Source organism: Triturus cristatus, chromosome 11 (genome assembly GCF_964204655.1).
Source record: "Triturus cristatus chromosome 11, aTriCri1.1, whole genome shotgun sequence".
Taxonomy (NCBI): Eukaryota; Metazoa; Chordata; class Amphibia; order Caudata; family Salamandridae; genus Triturus; species Triturus cristatus.
Window position 1 is genome coordinate 162,435,240 of NC_140594.1, and position 22,237 is coordinate 162,457,476.

The 22,237-nt window shown below is 42.3% G+C and overlaps 1 protein-coding gene across 1 annotated transcript in view; it reads right to left on the reverse strand.

Annotated features, from left to right (window-relative positions):
* MLXIP (MLX interacting protein) overlaps positions 1-22,237 on the reverse strand; it is a 2,063,149-nt gene that overhangs the window by 1,771,107 nt on the left and 269,805 nt on the right. The window lies entirely within an intron of this gene.

Below are 22,237 nucleotides of genomic sequence, written 5' to 3' on the forward strand. Positions count from 1 at the left end.
ATGAGCTGAGCCTGTCTGCAGCTTTCGGAACCATGTCCTTATAGCTGTTCTATGATATAGCCTACCATATACTCTTAAAGTACCTTATAATCTTAAACGGTTATGGTAACTATGGTTTGGCTTTATCAAAACATGTCGTGTAAGGTGTCTAACACTTTGGAATAATACCCCCATACCATTTCTGGTGATGAGGATATTATTCCTCCCTTCTAGAGGGAGAGACATGTTAAAATCCTACTTTGCTGTTTATCTCTAACCAAAGCCTCAGCATCACAAAATGGATGCTGCTGCCACAGACACAAGTCTGACCTCCTGCTGCTGGGAGTGATCCCAGCCAGGGAGGCCTGGACAATAGGTTTCCTGCTTGGGGAGGTGCTAGCACCTCCCCAGACAGCCTTTAGTGTATTGGGGCAGGGTGGGCTGAAAGGAATGAGACATGCCTGGGGCACACAAGGTGTTCCTTGCATAGTCCAGTTCAAACCGGCGCTGGGGCACTCCAGCCCCAGCTCTGGCGCGAAACTGGACAAAGGGAAGTGGGTGTAACCACCCCCTCCCAGGTCCCACCCATAGGGCGTGACCTAGCAGGTATCCCAGCCCCCCAGATTAGTATAAGAGTGGGAGTTGGGCCTCAAGACTTTAGATTATCCTGAACCTGCAAAACTGAACAGAAACTCTGGACCTTCGACATTCGACGAAAGAAGAAGACTGAAGAATCTCCCTTGTAGCCAAGGAGTGGCTACCCTGTGCAAACAGGCACCATCAAGAGACTACCCTTTGCTTTGTGAAACGTTCGACGAGGAACCGACTGCAGAGCCCGACCAGAGCCTTGATTTCCAGACTTCTCCGACCCTCATCCACATCTGCAGCAGAGCTGAGATCCGTGGAGGCGACGAGCGACGTGGGACCGGCTACCTGGGAAAAGTGGCTAGTAACTTACAGCGCAGCTTCTGAGGTACCCTCGAAGTTGTGCACCGGGGATTGAGAAGCCCCAACCCCAAGCACCATCTGCACCGAAGACCAGCCCCCCACACTCCACGAGTCCTGCGTGGGGCCCTTCAGCATTTTCCTGCTTGCCGCGTCGGTCCGGTTGCTTGCCCGCTGGCTAGTGGCCTCTGTGACGACGCTCCCTGAAATCTTCTGCGCTGGTTTGGCTCCTCCAGACTGGCTCCCGCTTCTCTGCAAAGAAGAAGCACCCCAGACCTTCCTGGTCTGCACCAGAAGCAAGTCCTTTGTTCTTCGTGGGTTCCGCTTGCCAAGGCTTGGTGAGTCCTAGTCCAACTTCGACGCCCCGACAGCAAGAGCCTTCGTGGGACAGCTCGCCTCCTGGTCCTGGTCGTCCTCGACGCTTCCTGGTCCTCCTGGCTGCAGCGACAAGCTTCACCTTCACCTGCAACTCTTCACGACATCGCCTGGTTCCTTCCTGGTTCCACGTGGTCACTGGCTAGTGACCTTGACTCTGTCCCCTCTGCTTGCAGGTTTCCTCTCTTCTTGATCCCAGGCTTGGGATCCACCGGACACTCTCCCCTGACTGCCTGTCAGCATCTTTCTTCAGGCATCCATAGGAGTCGACGACGAAAACGACGCATCTTCACCCCTATGCACCCGCAGCCTGTGGGCTAGGTAACTTGGGTACTCCGGTGCTCATCAGGATAGTGACTATCCTAGTGTCTAGTTTTCAAATCCCAACTTCCTAGCTACTCCGGAAGTGTCCTAAATCTATCTATTTCTAAACTGTAACATTGCTATTGACTTTTACGCATTACGCGTGAGTGTTTCCACTCTGCACACGAATCCCGTGGGCCTCCCACTTCCTAACTAACGCTAGTATAGTGTAGCCCCAGCGATTCCCTAGGCCTAGGCCTATTCTATTTCCGTGACAGTGGTTCTTATACCACTTATTTAGTATATGGTTTGCGTGGCCCCTAGGGCCTAACTGTATTACTTACCTGTGTGACTTACTGTATGCATTAATAAGACTGTGTTGTACTTACCTCTAAACTCATAAAGAGTGCTGAGGGTTTGCTTAGAATAAATACACTTTATTTTATATATATATCTGTTGTGGTGTCCTTTCATTTGGTATTCAAGGGATTATATATGGTATCACAGCTGGCTTCACATGCCATTCAGAGTTTAGCCTAAGACTGCTCTTGTCCATGCTACCACTAGGATAGCTGGTCTATAAGGTTGACTTTACAACCAATCACCATAAGGGTATTTGGACTGATATAAGGTGTACACTATAACTAGTGACATCATACATCAGGCCAACTTCTCACAAGACTGACACAGTGGCTAAAATTGAGAGGCACCACAGACGTATTGAGGATAATTAATTGGCACAGTCTCTCAAGGCAGCTGATGAGAGAGACTTCTGAAAACTGCTTTGGAAAAGCCCTGATTCTTGGCTGTAAAACCTACAGTGATCCACTGACTGTGTGGGGTGGCTCCTCCTGAAAACAAGAGTATGCCATTATCATAGCAGCCCTGTGGGCAAAGGGAGACAAGAGACAACTGACATCTTCCGAATGCGGAGGGTATGAATAATAATCAAAGACTGGGCGAGCTGACCCATGAAGTATGAAAAGAAAAGAGCAACAGGCCCCCAAGAGGTACAGGTGAGAAGCAGGCAGTACCAGAACACAAGGGTGAAATATAACCACAGAAACCGATCTACTACTCTTAACATGGCAGCTAACAGTACAAGGAGGGACAGGTCCATAAAAGAGATGCTGACAAATAAAACCACTAGAATGGAGAAGAGAGACAACCCAACAGGGCCGACAAATAATATGGAAGATTACGAAAAGGCTGACAAACAATAGTTAATATCGCTCAAGAATTTCTTCAACAATTCTCAAAAGAAATAAAAGGAAAAAGTCAGTACAAGTCACAGTGGCCTTAAAGGGTACCTAAAAGACATGCAGAAAGACATTTTGGAACTCTTTACCTGGGTCGATGACTTTGAACACAACATGGACACAAGGTCTGAAGAGATGCACCAACTAGACCTTTGATGCTGACCTTGGAGGAAATATATACACAGAGATTGCACTGAAACATGAAGATCTTGAGAACAGGTCTATGGGCAATAAAATAAGAATGGGAGGCCTACTGTGGGGAGTTGTAGGTACAGACATCCAGAGCTATGTCCAGATGATGCTACAACATATAAGAGGATGCACCGGAGATCCACATGTTTCCTTAAATCGCACCCACAAATCCTGGAGGGCAACGCAGAGAAACCCTCCCACCCCACACATCTTAAAGCAAGTGCATTAATGGTTGAGATTATAAACTGTGTTCGCAATGTGGGCAATGTCACCAATGTATGACAAAGTGACCTTTCACAATGATTTAGCAGTGACAACACTGCAACGTCAATGAGATACGACACAAGTCACTGATCACCAATGTAAGACCAAAACTTAATACCAGTGGGGCCACTCATTCCGCTTGATCTCTATATGAAAAGGACGGAAATATTTTACCAAGACTATCCAGAAAGCCCAGAAGGTACTGAACTTGCCAGATGCAGAAGACAAACCTGTATCTCACCCGGGGGATTGGAAGATGGGAATTCACGTCATGTGTGGCACACAGTAAAGAGAAATTGTAAAGGGGGTCCTCCACCCGCATGAGAAACGGCGAAAGCAAAACGAGCTGCTGTCTGGGAAGCTGGAAAAAATTAGATAGAGCTATCACTGGAACAGGAGAATGGGTGGGAGGTTCAAGAGACCTCCCCAGATAAGGAATTGAGTGACCATACAAAATTGCGAGTTAAACTTGGGGCATCGGGCTTCAGCCAAACGCTAGAAAAAGTTAAGGGGGAGGGCAGATATCTGTGTGACTGATCCACCCAAATGAGGATGACCACTGCATGAACTGACCAAGATGTCAATGTTATTTTGTTCTGATGTTTTGTAGGCTTCCTTCGTTGGGTAGGGAAGAGGGGGTGGAAACACACTAAACGGTCAGCTGAAATTCAGGGAAAGACATTCTACACTTACAAGACTATAAATGGGGTAAAAAGAGGGAGCCTTAAGATTAAAATGGTGTCCACAAATCAGGGTATGACACTTCAACCCTGGTGCCAGTAGTTAATACTGTAAACTTTAATGTAAAGTGGCTCAATTCACCAGCAAAGAGATTAGCAACCATTAGCTTTCTATGAAACACTGTGGCGGAGTTGAGCCTCCTGCAAAGAAATTCATTTAATCTAGAAGAACTGCAACAGGATGAGGGTGACGTTTTCACCAAGCAATATTTTTCTACATCATTAACAAAGAAAGCTGAGGTGGTGATAGTGTGCAGTAGGTATTTCCAGGGGGTAGTACTGGGGTTTTCCCCAGATTAAAAGGGTTCGGCCCTGAGATTGTTGGTCCAGATGGGAGGTAATAAATTTACCATTCTTAACATATACGCACTAAATAAACACCAGGAACCATTTTTATTTTTAAATCGCCCTTTTTACAGCATTTGAGTATGCACAGGGGGCCTGCCTCATAGGAGATCTAAACATGGTATGTTTTCTGAGCGTTTTGCAGTTCAGGGCCTGAAAATGCTCACAATTATCAACATCACAGCAGTCAGACAAGCGAAAATTACAACTTAAGCTCCATCCTCCTTGTTTTGATTTTTCGCCAGCACTGAATATTTATTGAGCAAAGGACGCATGATTAGCAACAAAAATATCTCTCTAGAGCAAAAGAGGTAACCCATCATCTGTACTGGGAAAGTTTGCCGACTCAGAAATTAACACCAGTCCCAAGTCCCTCTTACGAATGACCAATAGCATCCAACCCATAATGAAGTAAACAACTCTTTTAGCACAAGTCATGTCTTCATCAATCAAGGGTGGTTCCTCTTTCTGAACTACAGGGCACAAACTCACCAGATGAAAGTTTTCCAAACGTGACACTCGGCCTTGTGCAAGACGGACACCGAGCATGGGCGTAGCTTATTCTTTGAGGTTAGGGGGAGTGACTCTCGAGTTTCCCAACTAAATAGTAGTGGTGGCATGCAGGGTACAGGGGTGAGATAACCAAGGTTTGGGGTGACCTGTTTCCGTGAGCAACAGGGTCAGCACTAATATGCATTAGGAGAGCCTCGGTTTAGAATAGCACAGTGGGCAAAACACAATGGGCTGAATGCTACACAAAACAATTGTCACTGGGTAGAATATTAACAAGCATTCATTCCATCACATTTTGAGTCTTTGGTTGCCAGTAGTATGGCTGGACACGAGACAGGGCGCAACTTTCCAAGCCTACTACTGCCAATGTTTTTGAATAACAAAACTTAATAATTTGCACCCATTCAAGGCGTACTTCCATGGGTACAGATTTACTTCTTTCTTGGGAAACCAGTCACTATATATATTTAAATTTCCACTCAAAAAACACATGAACAAGTTAAACGCTCTTAGTGAAATGAGAATGACAAGAAAAAAACATAGCAGACCGGGCTCGGCCCCCAGACCAAACTACAAAGCCAAGAATGCATTTGAGGGTTGGGGGGGGGGGGGGCGCCACACCCCAAACATCCCTCTTGCCCTCTGAAGTTATGCCCCTGTCTCATACCCACTTGGGCTTTGTAATTTCCCCTGGGAACCCATGACTACAGTCAAATACAATACAACGGACTGAAGTCCCTGCCCTGAGATCTCGCACTCTTCTTTATATCGGCTGCGAGAAGCCTTGATGGTGGAGTTGTCAAATAGGTGCATGGAGGCAGGGTTCCATGTTTCCAGTTGTTGCCATTTACAATCATGTTATGAAGTGGCTGACAGCCCCATATACTAAACCAGAGTCACAAATGGAGTTGGGGTACTAACAAAATTAATAGGTCAAGCTGAACCATAACCAAGCCAAGGGTTTGGCCCGCTATTAAGAGACCGTGCACGAGCCAGGCCATGATGCCAACGTTTGGCATGTATATTGTGCAACATATTGTTAAAATATGATACAGTCTCTTCAATATTAAAAAAGTATATTTAACATGCAGAAATATTTTACTTTATTATATCAAAGCATAAAAAGACACTTATTAAAAAGTGAAAGTTGTTCAATATGAACTTAGAAACATGAATGTCCCACCCCTAAATGACAATGACATTAGTGAACTAAGAGGCAAGTCAGTAGTCATGTAAACCTAAAACTTAACTTGATTCTTTTTAAAGATCGAACAACATTACAGTATATAAATTAAACATTGATGGAGCAAGGACTCGTAGAAGAGAGACTTGCTCGGAAGCAAACCTCTCATTCAACTCCCTAACATTGTATTAATTTCGTATTGTGAAAAACTAATACGCATTACATCAAAATAAGGGTCAAAGAAGCTTGCATATGTGTTTACTAACATAAGTAATTTGAGCGAAGTTCTAAAATGGCTGCTAACGGGAAATCTTTATTGCGCATGCGTCAACTGCATCTACGGGGTATGACGAGCTGTCGCTTGGAGGGAAATTCTTACGCATGAGCAGAAAATAATAAAATTACAGATTGAAAGCTCACATGCACGGCATCTGCTTTGCTGAAATTAAACAAAGCTATTTTACTAATGCTAATATGGGGAAAGCATTAATAAGTAAACGGGATTAGAGTAGAGATGGGTGGTATACAGTGAAACCATTTATTCTTGAAAATAATATTTGTCGTTCTGACTTTATTAGTGCACATTTGTGCCTCTCGTATGAGTCCAGAGTCTGTTAGGCGCGTGACCCCGCGCATGCCTGTTGAAGAATGAGCCAGAAGAGTAACAATATTCTTGAATGCGATCCAAGGACACAAAAGTTACGTACCCTGGGAACAAGTACTGAAGACCTCTGGATGAATGGATATTCATGATGAAAATAAACATTTGTTTCTAATAAGATGTGAATACGGGTGGGAATAAAGCTTTTGTGATAAAAATTAAGGGATGGGATCTGTGAACAATGGAATGATAGACTAAGATGAGGTATAAGCATGGTGTGATGAGCTTCCCCCCTTGCCTGTCCAATCAGAGTTAGTATTTTTACAATATTGAAACATTAATGGATGGTACATGAATATTGAAAGGTATAATTGAGGTAGTCTTAGTTAGTCAGACGGAGATTTGCTGATGAAGAATCGAATGCAGAACCAGCTATCTTTGGATTTAGAAGAAGATCGCTGAAGAATCTCGGGGAGGAAGAGAGTGTCAGAGAGGGGTGCTACGCAAGCGTCTGTGTTAGAGAGGCCATCTATCCTGTCCTGAAGTCTTTGTCGCCTGATCTTTCCCGGTGGACCCTTACCAGCCCTTTGGCCAGGGGGTTGGTTTTCACACCATCCTAGGTAAATAATATTTCTGTGAAAGTGCAGATGTCCTTTTCTCTCTGTCCTCTCCTTTCTGAGCATACGTCATTGCAAAAGTACTCAGTATATGTTTGATGATTGACTGTTTGAATTTTCCTTCCTAGGAGTAACGGAGACTGTACTGTACTTTGAAGTGGTTCACATGACATTATTGTAGATAAAGATTTAAAATCTTCCTGAGTCTGTGATTATTTCATTTAGTACTAAGAGAAATGTTAATGTAATTTCACCATCAACTAGTTAAACTAATAGTCCATCGACCAGAGGAAAGAACTATTTGATCAGTGAAAGATTAGTTGAGAGCAAGATGTGACTAATCTTGAAATGTTAGGAAAATCATAAACTTTGACTCCAGCGGTTTTAGTAGACTGAGTGTATGTGTGTTTATGGGCCCAGGTGAGTATATGGTATTAGAGTATCTGTTGCTTGTGAGCTGCTGGATCAGTTTTCTAACAGCAGAGCTATGGTTATTATTGACTAGTTTGGTGATAAGTATTGATCTTTGATTTATGTTTAACAAAAAAAAAGTTAGCGTCTTGCTTTATGTTGTCTGGAAAATTCCCGGGGAATGAATAGCGGGTGGTGATAGAGGCCATACTGCAGTGAGGTTACTCGTCTGTTGGAATAGCACTGAGAAGCTAGGCAGGGCTGGCAGTGCTAAAATAGGGTCTATTTCGTGTAAAAGCGAGTGTAAGTGAAAGTGAAAAGTTTGCTGGTGAAACTTTGGTCTTTTATCACCTAGTAAGGATAACACTGAAGGAGTAACAGGTTATCTTGAGCTTGAATGAAGGGTAAACACAGGTTTTTACTCGCAGTGAATGAGGAGCAATTCTGAGACTCCAGAACAAGTTGAAATTCTATCCTTTGTTTAGAGGAACAGGCAGAGTAGCGAATGTTTCTATGTTGTTATTAACGAATTTCATTTAAAGAAAAGTGAATAAATACGTTTTTCTTATTACCTTGTGAAGGGAGGATCAGTTGTCGGAGTTGCACTGACGTCACAGAGAGCCGCGCTGGGATAGGCCGAAACAGCGGGCGTGTGACTGACGCGAATTGTAAAGGAGGGTCAGTAGTAAGGAGAAGAATGGACGTCAGCGAACAAGACACGCTGGTATTGGTCAGACCAAGGGCGTGAGTTGGAATCTGATTGGGCGACTCATTTGCCTTTTGGTGTGAGTCGCCCTGACAGAAAAGCTTGAGGATTAGCAGATTGTTTCCTACATCACGTATCCAGAATGTATGGTGAAAAGAGAAAAATGTCATTTATAAAGAAAATTAAGAATTTCTTTAAGAAATATAAGCTTGTGTTAACTAGAGAGGGAATTCCTATTCAGCCACCTAAAACGCCTGCTTCATTTATGATGATGGAGAAAGGATATCATACATGTGCATGGATGGAGAATGGGATAGAGTACACAAAGAGTGATGGTGTTTTAGCTTTTCCTGAACATGATACGTTTAATGGGAGAATCCTTCAGAATTTTAGAATGTGGATGAACGATTTAGATCCAAGACCTAGGCTAACGCAGTATAAGGCTTTAGAAGAATTGGAGACTGAGTCATATGAGCGAGAGAAAAACAAGAGTGGGAGATATATGGGACATTTTTCCCGATATTTACCTGAGGGTCAGATTTAGCAATGGAGAAAAGCAATGGTATCGGAAGGTTTATATCCAGTGTTAATGGCTGAGGAACAGTCAAGGGGCAAGTGTAAAGAAAAAACAAAACACATGAAAGTGACAGGTTATGGTGAATCAGATGATGAATTTTTGGAGGATATTTGAACTAAAAATCCTCCGCCGTGTAAGGAAGGACCTAGTAGAGTCACTCCAAGTGCACCAGTCCTGGCAACACCATTAGTTCCACAAATTCTACAAGATGTACTAGTTAGTAGGGTACTTCAAGATAGGGAAAAAGAAGCATTGAACGAAAATAGAGAGGAATTAATACAGAACATAAGCCAATTCAATTTGAACCCTGAAGCATTAACTATACCAGTAACTATAGATCCTGTTGTTCCTTCGTGTGGAGACAATGTAAATTGCCCAAAACCACAAGCTGTAATGACCCCTTTAAATAATCCTAGAAAAGAAATTGTAATAACCAATGACCAAGCCAGTGAGTGCGATTCAGTGATTTCATTAATGGATCTACCGATAAGAGAATTAGTAAGTGAAGCCCTAAAAAGAGTTACACCCAGTAGCTCAAAAGAAGGAGGGTCTGTGGTATCCACAAGAACCAGAAGTTCAACTGCGGTAACTCCAGATCTAGAGAGATGGGCACAGGGAATAGAAAAACAAAGTTCGACCCCAAAAATATTAGATTTTTACAAACTGAAAGTAGAATTAGAAGATAGCTGGACACGTGGGAATAGTAAGATTGAATACTTACAGTGAGGAAGAATTGTTGTTTATATGCAGGAGTATAACAAGAAATGCAAAAATGTTTCATGAAAAATTGACAGAGCTTGCTTCAGAGATGGGAATAGATATAGGGAGATCAAAAGTACTACAGAAACCATATTGAGTCCAGTTTACTGACAGATTTAGAAAATATGAATGTGTCCGGTAGAAAGCTGCAGGTAAAAGAGTTGATGAATATTTTGCAAAAGTGGGGAGACATTGACAAGTGGAGTACAAGGTGGACAAAGGTGGACAAAGAAAAAAGAGGAAGCACAGGCGAAGGAAGCGTCCTAAGCATATTTATTAAAAGAGTCATTAACAAACAACTTCCCTAGGTTAAGAGAGAAACCAGTTGACTGGTACAAAAAGGTTGATAGGTTTGTGAAAGTTTTGAAGGTTCTGTTGAAAGATTTAGATGGTTTGTTTGATATAGTGGTACCTGCTGATCTATGGACGGAATGCAAGATTACAGTTGATTGGCCGAGTGAAGAATACCCAAGAGATTCAAAAACAGGAGCACCCTCAGATGATATGATGAAGAAATATCACCAAGTAATTACTTTCTTGAAAGGGAAAATCCCTCCCAAAGAAACAGACTGGGTAAAGATAGATAGAACAACTCAAGGGCCGAATGAATCTGTACAGGCGTACTATGAAAGGTTACTGCAGGTGTTCAAGCAGTATAGTGGCTTTGAGAACATTGGAGATAAAGATATGGGTCATTTTGTGTACCAGTTTGTGTATGGTTTGAGACCAGAGATTAGTCAGATGATTCAACAACATATGTTGTGTTGGCAGGGAAAAACTATAGATGATATTCTTAAAAATGCAAAGTATTGTGGGGACGATATTGAGGCAAGACATAGAAAGCTGAAAGAGAAAATGATGTGGGTACAAATGAAATTGACAGAACAATAGGAACTTAAGTTGAATAGTCAGGCTGAGGGTCAGATGAAAGAACAGAATCAGAGTGATCAAGTGGCGAATGGTGGTAAATCAAGAGGACGAATGAATAGAGGATGAAAAGAAGAAGTTTCCTTGTCATGCGTGCAGAAAGCTTGGACATTGGAAGAACAAGTGTAAGAGTATTCAGATTAATACCAAACCAAAACTTAAATCCACAGACGCAGATTAAGATGCTTATGAATCAGCCGCAGCAGGTAGTTAATCAGCAGTGTCAGGTGCCACCAGCCCCTATGCCAAATTTTGTGAATCAGCCAAAGTACACTGCGGACGCCAGATTTCAAGGAGAAAGTGGTAAGAAATATTCTGTGATTTCACATTACCTTTTACAGAATATTGATGAAAGTGAACATGAGCAATGACGGTGACTGAGGGGGAGGAAGAGGAATGCGTACTTGGCGCATCCTTGCCGGTAGATCAGTCAGGTTCATTTACTGATGGGAAAGTGGAAGGCAATGATATCACTTTTCAGTTGGATACTGGTGCTATCCGTTCTACTGTGAGAACAGCAGACATCCCAAACCTACCCCTCTCGGGAGAAGCGATCCAAGTAGTCGGAGTCTCAAATCAACAGATTAGAACCCCAATTACAGAACCCATGGAAGTGCACATCGGAAATTTTAAAGACATGCATAGATTCGTAGTCTGCGATTCTATCCCAGTGAATTTATTAGGAAGAGATTTGTTGTGCAAAATGAACTGCACAGTTTATTGCACACCGGATGGTGTTGCTTTCCGAATCCCTGATGACGATATTGTATATAAGATAATGCTTGCAAAATAGGGCACAGAAACAGATTAAATGTATTCTTTAATGACAAAAGATGACTTACCAGAAAAACTGAAAACAACCGTGAATCCAGAAGTAGGGGATTTCACTGGAAAAGACATATGGCTAATGGCAAATGTAGACCCAGTAAAGGTGACTGTGAAAGAAGGTGCAGTTTATCCTAACACCAGACAATACAAAATGAGTCCAGAACTGGAAACAGGAGTGGTTTCAAAACCTGATCAAATGATTAAACAGAGCATATTAAAAGAAATAATGAGTAGTCCTTGTAATTCCCCTATAATAGGACTTAAAAAGCCTAGCGGAAAATACAGGATAGTGCAAGATTTAAGAAAGATTAATAAAATTGTAGTGCCATGTTGTCCTGTAGTGCCAAATCCAGCAATAATTCTTTATTAGATACCCTGGAATGCAGGTTGGTTTACAGTAATTGATTTATGTCAGGCCTTTTTCTCCATTCCTTTGCATCCAGACAGACAGTATCTTTTTTCTTTTAAATTTGAAGATCGCATTTTAGCATGCAACCGAGTTCCTCAAGGGTATACAGAAAGTCCCTCAATTTGTAATCAAATACTGAAAAAGTGTCTAGAAAAGTTAGTTATGCCTAGAAATTCAGTCCTAGTACAGTATATCGATGACTTACTTGTGGCATGCAAATGCCAAGAAGATTGTGTTACTGATTCAATTGCATTGCTAAATCATTTGGCTGATGGAGGACACAAAGTGTCTCCAGAGAAATTGCAATTTTGTCAAACAGGAGTAAAATACTTGGGTCATAAAATAGAAAGAGGAGTGAGAAAAGTGACCCCATAGAGAATAAAAATAATCAAGCAAATGCAGTTACCACAGACGCAAAGAGAAATAAGAATGTTTATTGGAGTGGCTGGGTACTTTCGGCAGTGGATTGTAGCATTTTCCTTGTTGGCAAAACCATTGATCCAAGACAATAAAAAGAGTGAAGGATCCCATTGACTGGAATGATGAAAGAGTGGAAGCATTTGTGAAATTGCGAAATTGTCTGTGCGAGGCCCCTGCCTTAGCCATGCCTGATTATACGAAAGAATTTGCACTGTTATGTTGCGAGAGAGAATGTTGTGCGCTTTCAGTCTTGACCCAAAGACATGGATTAAGCCGTCGTCCAGTGGCATATTTTTCTGCTACTTTGGATCCTGTGGCTTCAGCTACCTAAAAGCAGTAGCTGCTACTTGTACGAGTCTGGAGCAAAGTGAGTCTATTGTGATGGGACATCCAGTTCAAGTTTATGTCCCACATTCAGTCGAGATTCTCTTAACAAGAACTCGAACACAGCATCTTACACCTAGTCGGATGACTAAGTATGAGAGAATAATTCTTGGACTGAGTGCAGCTTATGCTGTCTGCAAAATATCTGGGGTCATTGAAGCATCCTGTTTAGCAGGAGTCAAGTCTGCACAAGTAGCCAAATTGATGGCATTAAGAAAGGCATGCACAATTGGGAAACATTAGCAGATAACCATATTTACAAACAGTCAATATGGTTACGGGGCTGTGCATGACTTTGGCCAACTCTGGATGCAGAGTGGATTTCTGACTTCTTCAGGATCCCCCATACGAAATGGGAAATTTGTGAAAGAATTGTTGGAAGCAATTCAATTGCCAAAAGAAAGAGCAGTGGTCAAGTGTGCTGCTCACCAGTCAGGAAATGACTATGTGACGGCCGGTAATCCATATGCTGACCAGATTCCTCAATATTGTACAAGAAATAATGTGTCATTGAATAAGAAAATTGAAATATGTGGAATCAGCTGCCAACTTATGTTATTTTCAGCTTTCGAAACATGTGATGAGGTGAGACAATTGCAAGATGAGGTTGAGGTAAACGAAAAGGAAAATTGGATAAAATCAAGGTTGTGAAAGGAGAGCAGAAGATGTGTGGGTGTACCCTGAAGGCAGACCAGTCATGCCAGACTGCTTGCTCTCTCAAATGGCAAGAATGTATCACGGAGACACTCATGTAGGCAGGGACGCTATGATCAGACTATTCAGACAAAATTGGTATAACCCAAGGTTTAGGGTAGTCGCAGAAAGTCTTTGCCAGAGATATTTAGTTTGTCAACAAATAAATCCAGGCGGGAAGACACTGGTCAGTTGGGGAAAGATTGGAAAGACAGAAGGACCATTCATAAGATTACAGCTTGATTTCATAGAGTTACCTCCAAGCAGAGGAATGAAGTACATCCTTGTCAAAGTGTGCTTGTTTTCACGATGGGTAGAGGCATACCCCACTAGGAGAAATGACAGTCTAACAGTTGCTAAATTGTTTTTGAGGGAGTTGATTGCTCGTTTCGGTTTTCCAGTAACTTTGGAATCAGACAGAGGACCTCATTTTAATAATGAAATAATTCGATTAATCTGTGAAGCATTCAAAATTGAACAGAAACTGCACTGTGCATACCGCCCAGAGGCTTCTGGAGTGTTGGAGCAATTGAATGGCACAATCAAGTCAAGACTGGCAAAGGTGTGTGCATCCATATCACCGAGTTGGCCAGACGCATTGCCTCTTGGGAATCCGAAGTATTCCTGACAGAAATACAGGATTGAGTCCCCATGAGATACTCATGGGAAGGGCAATGAGACAAGCCTTTATACCAGGACATACATTGCTGAATATATCTGATGATCTGGTATTGGACTATTGCAAGGGATTGGCTGACCTAGTGCGCTCTGTCTCTCACCAAGTTGGAGAAGACCCAGCTGCCAGGCAGCCAGCACAAGCACATGGTTTGAATCCTGGAGACTGAGTGGTAGTGAAGAAGGACACCAGAAAGACGTGCCTAGCACCCAGGTGGGATGATCCACGGCAAGTCATACTGGTCACTTCTACAGCAGTGAAGTGTGCAGGTTTGCCCAATTGGATCCATGCAAGTCACACGAAAAGGGTACCAGCCCCTACTGTGAAGAGACCGCAACTGAAAAACAGTTGAGACTGCTGAAGGTTGTGCTGTCGAAGAATCTCGAGTGACAGATTCTGAAGTGACTGACAAAGAACAACCGAGCACAAGTCAGGATGGCTGGATACCAGTGGTTGACATACCTGAGGTGGTTATTCAAACAAGACGCAGAACCAGATTAGGAGGACAAGAAACTAGTGAGGACCAGATAGGTGTAGAAGAACATGCTCAGGAAGAAGTGAACAAAGCTACTGGAAACCCTGAGCAGGACCAGACAGGGAAAAAAGAACATACTCAGGCAAGCAAATCAACCAAAAGACCTGAGCAGGGACAGACAGGTATAGAAGAACATTTTCAGGCAGCAGAAGAACAAATTTTAGCAAGACCTGAACAGGACCAGGTAGGAGAAAAAGAACAAGTTCAGGAAGAAGATGATCAATTTGAAATAGGACCCGAACAGGAACAGATAGAGGAAGAAGAACAAGTTCAGGCAGATGAAGTCAAAATAACAAGACCTGAACAAGAACAGATAGAGAGTGACGCTGAAGAAGAGAGAGAACGGATTGTGCCACAACATAACGAAGATAAAAGAACTCTTGATAGAGACAAAGAAGGTGAAAGTGCAGTGCAATTTAAAAGGGTCAGAAAAGGTGATAATTGGCCAGGTGGAGTCAAAAGGTTAAAATATCATTTGAGAAAATCGAGTGAAGACCCTGAACAAGTAAATGAAGTTACTAGTCAACGCAGTCAATTGTGAAAACCACTCAAAGAAGTCCAAGAATGAGAATCTTGAACAGTAAGTTCAAGGGTCCTGAGTGGACCTACGTGATTTTAGAAGAGTTTGAAAATTTGGATTTGAATGAAGAGACAGACGAGGAAGAAATAAATGCTGAACAGATTGATGAAGGGAAAGCAAGACCTCCTTGAAGTATCAAAGATTTGAGTTCACAAGTAAAGAAGAGAAAAGAAGAGAAATCTTCTTAGACTAAAATGGCTGAAGACAGGGTTGCTAAAAGACCAAAACAAAGTTGTACTAAAAAATGCTGTAGGGCTTGCATAGGTAGCATTCTATTAGTGATTATAGTATGGTTATTTCTGTCAGTAGCAGTTCCGTATCTCATGATAACAGGCAAGAGGAATGATACAGATACTAATGAAAAGACCGCTACCATGAAAGGAGATAGAGTAGAAGTAGCAGATGAGATAGATTTACATCACACAATATCAGATAATGACACATCATTAAATGTATTTACAAAGTTATTGTTTCAGTATCTAGACACAATGGAGATTAGTGATTGTTATGTTTGTATGAAATCACCAGCTTCAGTGGCAGAAGGAGTCACATACCACCATTTACCTTTAACATATGGCATTTCATGTATTGTACTGACAAGTCTTTTCTACAGACCAGGAAAACTTCAGTATTATTACTCAAATTTAGAGGTTGTATTTTCAGAAATTCCTATTCGAAAGAATATGAATCCAGTGTTTAGTAGTCCAGATGCACAGTTTATGGGTGAATTTTTCTTAACAATGAAGTCAATAGATATAGTAAAGGCACACAGAAATAATTTAACATGCTCATTACGTGAAGAAGAGAAAGTGTTTTTGAATTTAGTTAGAAAGGAGAAAGGATTTCCAAAGAAAAGCTACTGGAGAGGAAACCCATATTTCACCATATGCTGAGAAAGAGGGAATTTATACAGCTGGCAAAGCTCATGCTGTGATGTCCTTAGACTTTGTGAAGACAGGGAAAACCTGCCTCCATAGATTAAAGACAGACTATAACAACGTATTTATTGGTTCCGGTGAATGTGAACATAACTTCCTGATTCTGGGAGGTTGGGGACTAACAGGGGGAACTGATCCAGTATTTCCTGGGGTTTACTACGTGTGTGGAAATAATGCTTACTATAAGCTGCCTGCACGGTGGTACGGGAGTTGCTACTTCGGAATAGTATTTCCGAAGATATATCATGTAAGAAGAATCACTGGAAGCAATGAAAACACTAATGAACTAACACGAAGAAAGAGCTAGTTTTTCAGAAATAATAGGTGACATTTTTGGTGCATTGATACCTTCAGTGGGAGTCATTCTGAATTCACATAGAATCTGTCAATTGTCAACAGTAGTTGATCGTCTTTCGATAGATACTGCTGGGGGTTTCTTGAGGAGTAATACAGAAATGGTTGCAATTAGGTCTATGGTTTTACAAAATCGACATGTGCTAGATATAATATTGGCAAAAGAAGGCGGAGTCTATATAATGCTGAAAGTGCAACATTGTTGCACTTATATACCGGATAAAAGAAAAGAAATCAGAGGATATATTAAGAATATAACAAAACTTCAAGAAGAATTGAAACCACTGGAGGTTGACAGTGTATGGGAAAGACTAACAAAGAGTACTTCTTCAATAGGGACTTGGGTTACTAATCATGGAAAAAAGGTATTATAGGTCAAGTAGTCTTTCCATGAGTTGGTATAACAATACTAGTTATAACAATATTGATATGGTGTAAATGTAGAAACAAAGGGAAAAGAAGAAAATATGAAGTGAATGGAAAGGGAAAGAAAAGAAAGTATGAAGAGATCCAACTAGAAGAAATGAAGGGGAAATTATACAAACGAATAAAAGACTTGAAAAAGAAAGATGAGTACAAGAACGAAAAGGGAGGAGAAGAAATTGAAGTATGTTAAAGTTGGCATCTGATTGGGATGGGTGATTTTGTGATGGCTCAAAATGCCATCAGAGGGGATTGATGGAGCAAGGACTCGTAGAAGAGAGACTTGCTCGGAAGCAAACCTCTCATTCAACTCCCTAACATTGTATTAATTTCGTATTGTGAACAACTAATACGCATTACATCAAAATAAGGGTCAGAGAAGCTTGCATATGTGTTTACTAACATAAGTAATGTGAGCGAAATTCTAAAATGGCTGCTAACGGGAAATCTTTATTGCGCATGCGTCAACTGCATCTACGCAGCATGACGAGCTGTCGCTTGGAGGGGAATTCTTGCGCATGAGCAGAAAATATTAAAATGGCGGATTGAAAACTCACATGCACGGCATCTGCTTTGCTGAAATTAAACCAAGTTATTTTACTAATGCGGGGAAAGCATTCATAAGTAAACGGGATTAGAGTAGAGATGGGTGGTATACAGTGAAACCATTTATTCTTGAAAATAATATTGGTCTTTCTGACTTTATTAGTGCGCATTTAGGCCTCTTGTATGAGTCCAGAGTCTGTTAGTCACATGACCCCCCGCGCATGCCTGTTGAAGAATGAGCCAGAAGAGTGACGATATTCTTGAATGCGATCCAAGGACACAAAAGTTACATACCCTGGGAACAAGTACTGAAGACCTGTGGATGAATGGATATTAATGATGAATATAAACATTTGTTTCTAATAAGATGTGAATACGGGTGGGAATAAAGCTTTTGGAATAAAAACTAAGGGGTGGGATCTGTGAACAATGGAATGATGACTAAGATGAGGTATAAGCATGGTGTGATGATCTCCCCCCCCTTGCCTGTCCAATCAGAGTTAGTATTTTTACGATATTGAAACATTAATGGGTGGTACATGAATAGTGAAAGGTATAATTGAGATAGTCTTAGTTAGATAGCCAGACGGGGATTTGCTGAATGCTGCAGAGCTCGGGATGCTGTCGGAGTGACTGAAGAAGAATCGAATGCAGAACCATCTATCTTAAATTAATTGATTTAGAAGAAGATCACAGAAGAATCTCGAGGAGGAAGAGAGTGTCAGAGAGGGGTGCTACGCAAGCGTCGGTGTTAGAGAGGTCATCTATTCTGTCCTGAATCATGTCCTGAAGTCTTTGTTGCCTGATCTTTCCCGGGGGACCCTTACCAGCACTTTGGCCAGGGGGTTGATTTTCACACCATCCTAGGTAAATAATATTTCTGTGAATGTGCAGATACCCTTTTCTCTCTCGGTCTTCTCCTTTTTGAGCATAAGTCATTGCAAAAGTACTAAGTACATATTTGATGATTGACTGTTTGAATCTTCCTTCCTATGAGTGACGGAGACTGTACTGTAATTTGAAGTGGTTCACATGAAATTATTTTATATAAAAGATTTAAAATCTTCCTGAGTCTGTGATTATTTAATTTAGTACCAAGAGAAATTTTAATGTCATTTCACCATCAACTAGTTCAACTAATGGTCCATCAACCAGAGGAAATAACTTTTTGATCAGTGAAAGATTAGTTGCGAGCAAGAGGTGACTAATCTTGAAATGTTAGAAAAATCATAAACTTTGACTCCAGTGGTTTTACTAGACTGAGTGTATGTGTCTTTATGGGCCCAGATGAGTATATGGTATTAGAGTATCTGTTGCTGGTGAGCCGCTGTATCAACATAAGCAATGGTTGTAAAGCGCACATCCTTTTTTAAAACCTTTATTTATGGTGTTTCAAGAAGGACAATACAAAAACAAAGATCTATAGGTATGGGCATATAGTACTACCGTCCAGTAGTTTAGGCCTGGAGGGATAATAGGAATTGACAATACCAGCTGATAAAGTAATCAAAGCATAACACACTAGGGCGGAGCAAACACATGAAGCAATGCAGCAGTGTCAATTGGAGCAATCGAGGTTACATAGCATTGTGGTAATCAGATTAAAATCATAGATAAGTGAAACTAGCAATGGGAATCAGAGTCAACAGTCAATGGGTAGTCCCTGAGAGGCTGCTAAACTATCTCTTAGGTGGTTGCAGCGTGGCATATACTTCACTGGTGGAGTAGCAATAAATAATACTGCTAAGCCAAGGCTTAACAGTTGGATGAACCCCACTGTCCCAGTGCACCGCTAGCTCTCTTTTAGCCAGCAGTGGTGCCATAGCCGTATTTATCTGCAAATCATTTTGGGGACGTCTGCCACATAGCCAAAGAGCGCCATAAAGGGGTATGGGTGAAACTCAAATACTGTCATAAGGATAGTCGCTCAAATATTTCACCCTCATAGGCCCGAGTATGTGAACAAGTTCATTTCAGATGCACACAATTATATTCGGGCGCGCTGCACTTCAGGCAATTGGAAGACCTGGTAGAAACTATTTTGGCAAGTGTGCTGGGGGTAATGTATTCCCTGAGCAGGAATTTGAATTGGAGCAGCTTGTGGCGATGGTTAGCAGAAACTAGTTTAATCTGGGTGCAGCAGTAGTACCACTCTTTGTCAGTCAGGGCGTGGCCCGGGTCATTCCCCCATTGTTCTCTTATCTTCACGTCTGGGGTGGGCTTCAGTGACATACAGGCTTTTTATAGTTAGGAAATCAGTTTCCCACCCTCTGAGTCCGATATTAATAAAGTCAATGGGGAAAAGTCACCGGGAGCAATGGGATACGAGGGGATGCAGGTACGAAGAGCGGCATGAATGCAACCAAGCAGAAAAAGATTTATCGGTGTGGCTTGGGAAAATCCGGCATCATCAGTATGTGAAAGGACATGACCATTAGGGAAGACATCTCCCATTGTGTGCAAGTCAAACTTACCAAGGATGTGTTCCACTACTCGTTTTCGGGTCGGGGATCCATGGGTTTTTAGCCACTGTAAGTAGAGGGGAGCATAGGGGGCCTGTCCTCAGGAGACGGCTGAGTTTCTTACACACCCAACTCATGGTGGACAGTGTTTGAAAATCAGCGGAGTCAAGTTTGATTACGTTTGGCAGGATGGAAGAGAGAGTAATGTCCTCTGCTCGATCTCTCTCTGGGATGGAGTAGGGCAGTCTAACATCTGTGTGGAACCAATGTGAAGCAAGCTGGCCTTGTACCACTAAGTAGTACATTTGGAAATCAGGGACACTGAATCCGCCTCTGTCATAGGGAAGCACAATGGTATTTCAACTAGTAGAAAGCCATCCGAGTAAATGTTTGTTAATTCCCCAATGAGTGATTGTCCATCTCTATGGACACACAATAAATTGTGATGGGATGTCCTCACACACCACCAGGTGTCATGCTTCATCATAGGACTCCCCTTGCTCTTCAAAAATCCCCGGTTTGAAGAAGAGTAGCCCTGCACTATTAAAGGAGGCACTTCTAACTCAGAGGGATAAGCAAACATTTACTCGGGTGGCTTCCTAGTGCTTGCCGTGTGATTGGTGGCCAGCTCACCCTAGAGACCCCATTGTCTCCTGTTCCCTACCTTAGTAAATAGCTAGGTTTTCTGGGTTTTGATGAAGCACAATGGTACTCCACCGGACAGGGGGCCTCCAGCCAGCCCAAATGAGGCAAGGCATCAGGCCACAGAGGGTAAGGAAAAACTTATTGGTTAGGGGCATGGGGATACTGAAAAAGAGGAAAAAAAGCAGGGGTAAGAACCATTTTAATAATGGCTATACGTCCGCTGTGGAAAGCGTGAGCCGTATCCACCGTTCGATCTGGACCGCACGTTTTTCAATAGTTCTGACGGATCACCTGGACCTTATCCCTATGGAGTATAATACCGAGATATTTTGTAGAGTGACCACACCATTGCAGTGGATATTCGCTCGGTACCGCTGAGGTAGTGTGATTTAGAGGAAACAATTTCAACTTCGCCCAGTTGATATTGAGTTCCAAAAAAAACCAAATCATATAATTTCCCAAATAACAGGAGCAAGGTTTTGAGCGGGCTGACAGAGGAACAATAAAATATCATCTGCGTACACTGAAATGAGAAGAGGGCCAGGTCGAAAACTGAGACCGTGCTGCATGTGTTTTTCCTGTAGTTGGCATACTAGTGGATACATGGAGATAATAAAGAGTAACAGTGACAGGGGTACCCTTTTTGCGTACCCCTGGCAATCATTAACTGGCCAGTGAGTGATCTGTTCACTCAAAGCTGTGCCACCAGTTGGGAGTAGAGGAGAACAATCAGTACAATGAAGCCATTAGGAAGCTAAAGTTTCTGTAGCATTGCCTGAAGGAAAGGCCACTCCAAAGAGTCGAAGGTCTTTTCCACATCAAGCAGGGCGATGGCCACATGAACGTCCAGTTAGACTCTATTAAGCACTGCAAATACCATGGGAAGGTTGAAAAACGTGGACCTGTGGGAAATGAACCCTGTCTGGACCGGTGAGATGATCTGATCAATCAACAATGCCAACCTGTTACTTTGGCCAAAATTGTATCATCGAAATTTAATAAGGAGTGGGGCAGTATGAGGTGCAAAGGTGAGGGTCTTTGCCAGGTTTTAGGAAAAGCGTGATCACCACTTCCCATAGAGAAGGCAGTAAAGTGCCCTTTATGAGGGTTTGAGCATACCTATCCGGAAAGTGGGGAATAAGGATAGATTTATATGTTTTGTAAACAATACCTGTCAGACCATGCAGGCTGGGGGCCTTAGTGCTGTCCAAGACATCAATGGCATGTGCCATTTCCTCCACAGAAATAGGCTTGCTCAAAAACTGATGCTGCACGTCTGTGATCCACACCATTGCAACCTCCTCCAGGTAAGCCACTCTGGCATAAGCCCCCCCTGACGCCTCCCACCACCCCATGTTTGGTGTAGTACAGTTGCTCATAATAATGGAGTAGGGCATCAGTGATATAAGCATTATAAATAACCTGCTTGCCATCGTCAAGCAGGAGATCAGATATGCAGTCGGGATCGCAGCTTGGATGAAGGTGGTGTGCCAATGTTTCCCCTGGATGCTCCTCGTTCCCGTATTGATGGGCCCAGGCATGCTTGCCTAAATAAGCATTTTTTTTTGCCTAAATAAGCAATTTCTCTCAGCCAAGGAGCAGAATTGGTCCATCGGTGTTGAGCTACGATGCAAATGGGCACCTCCAG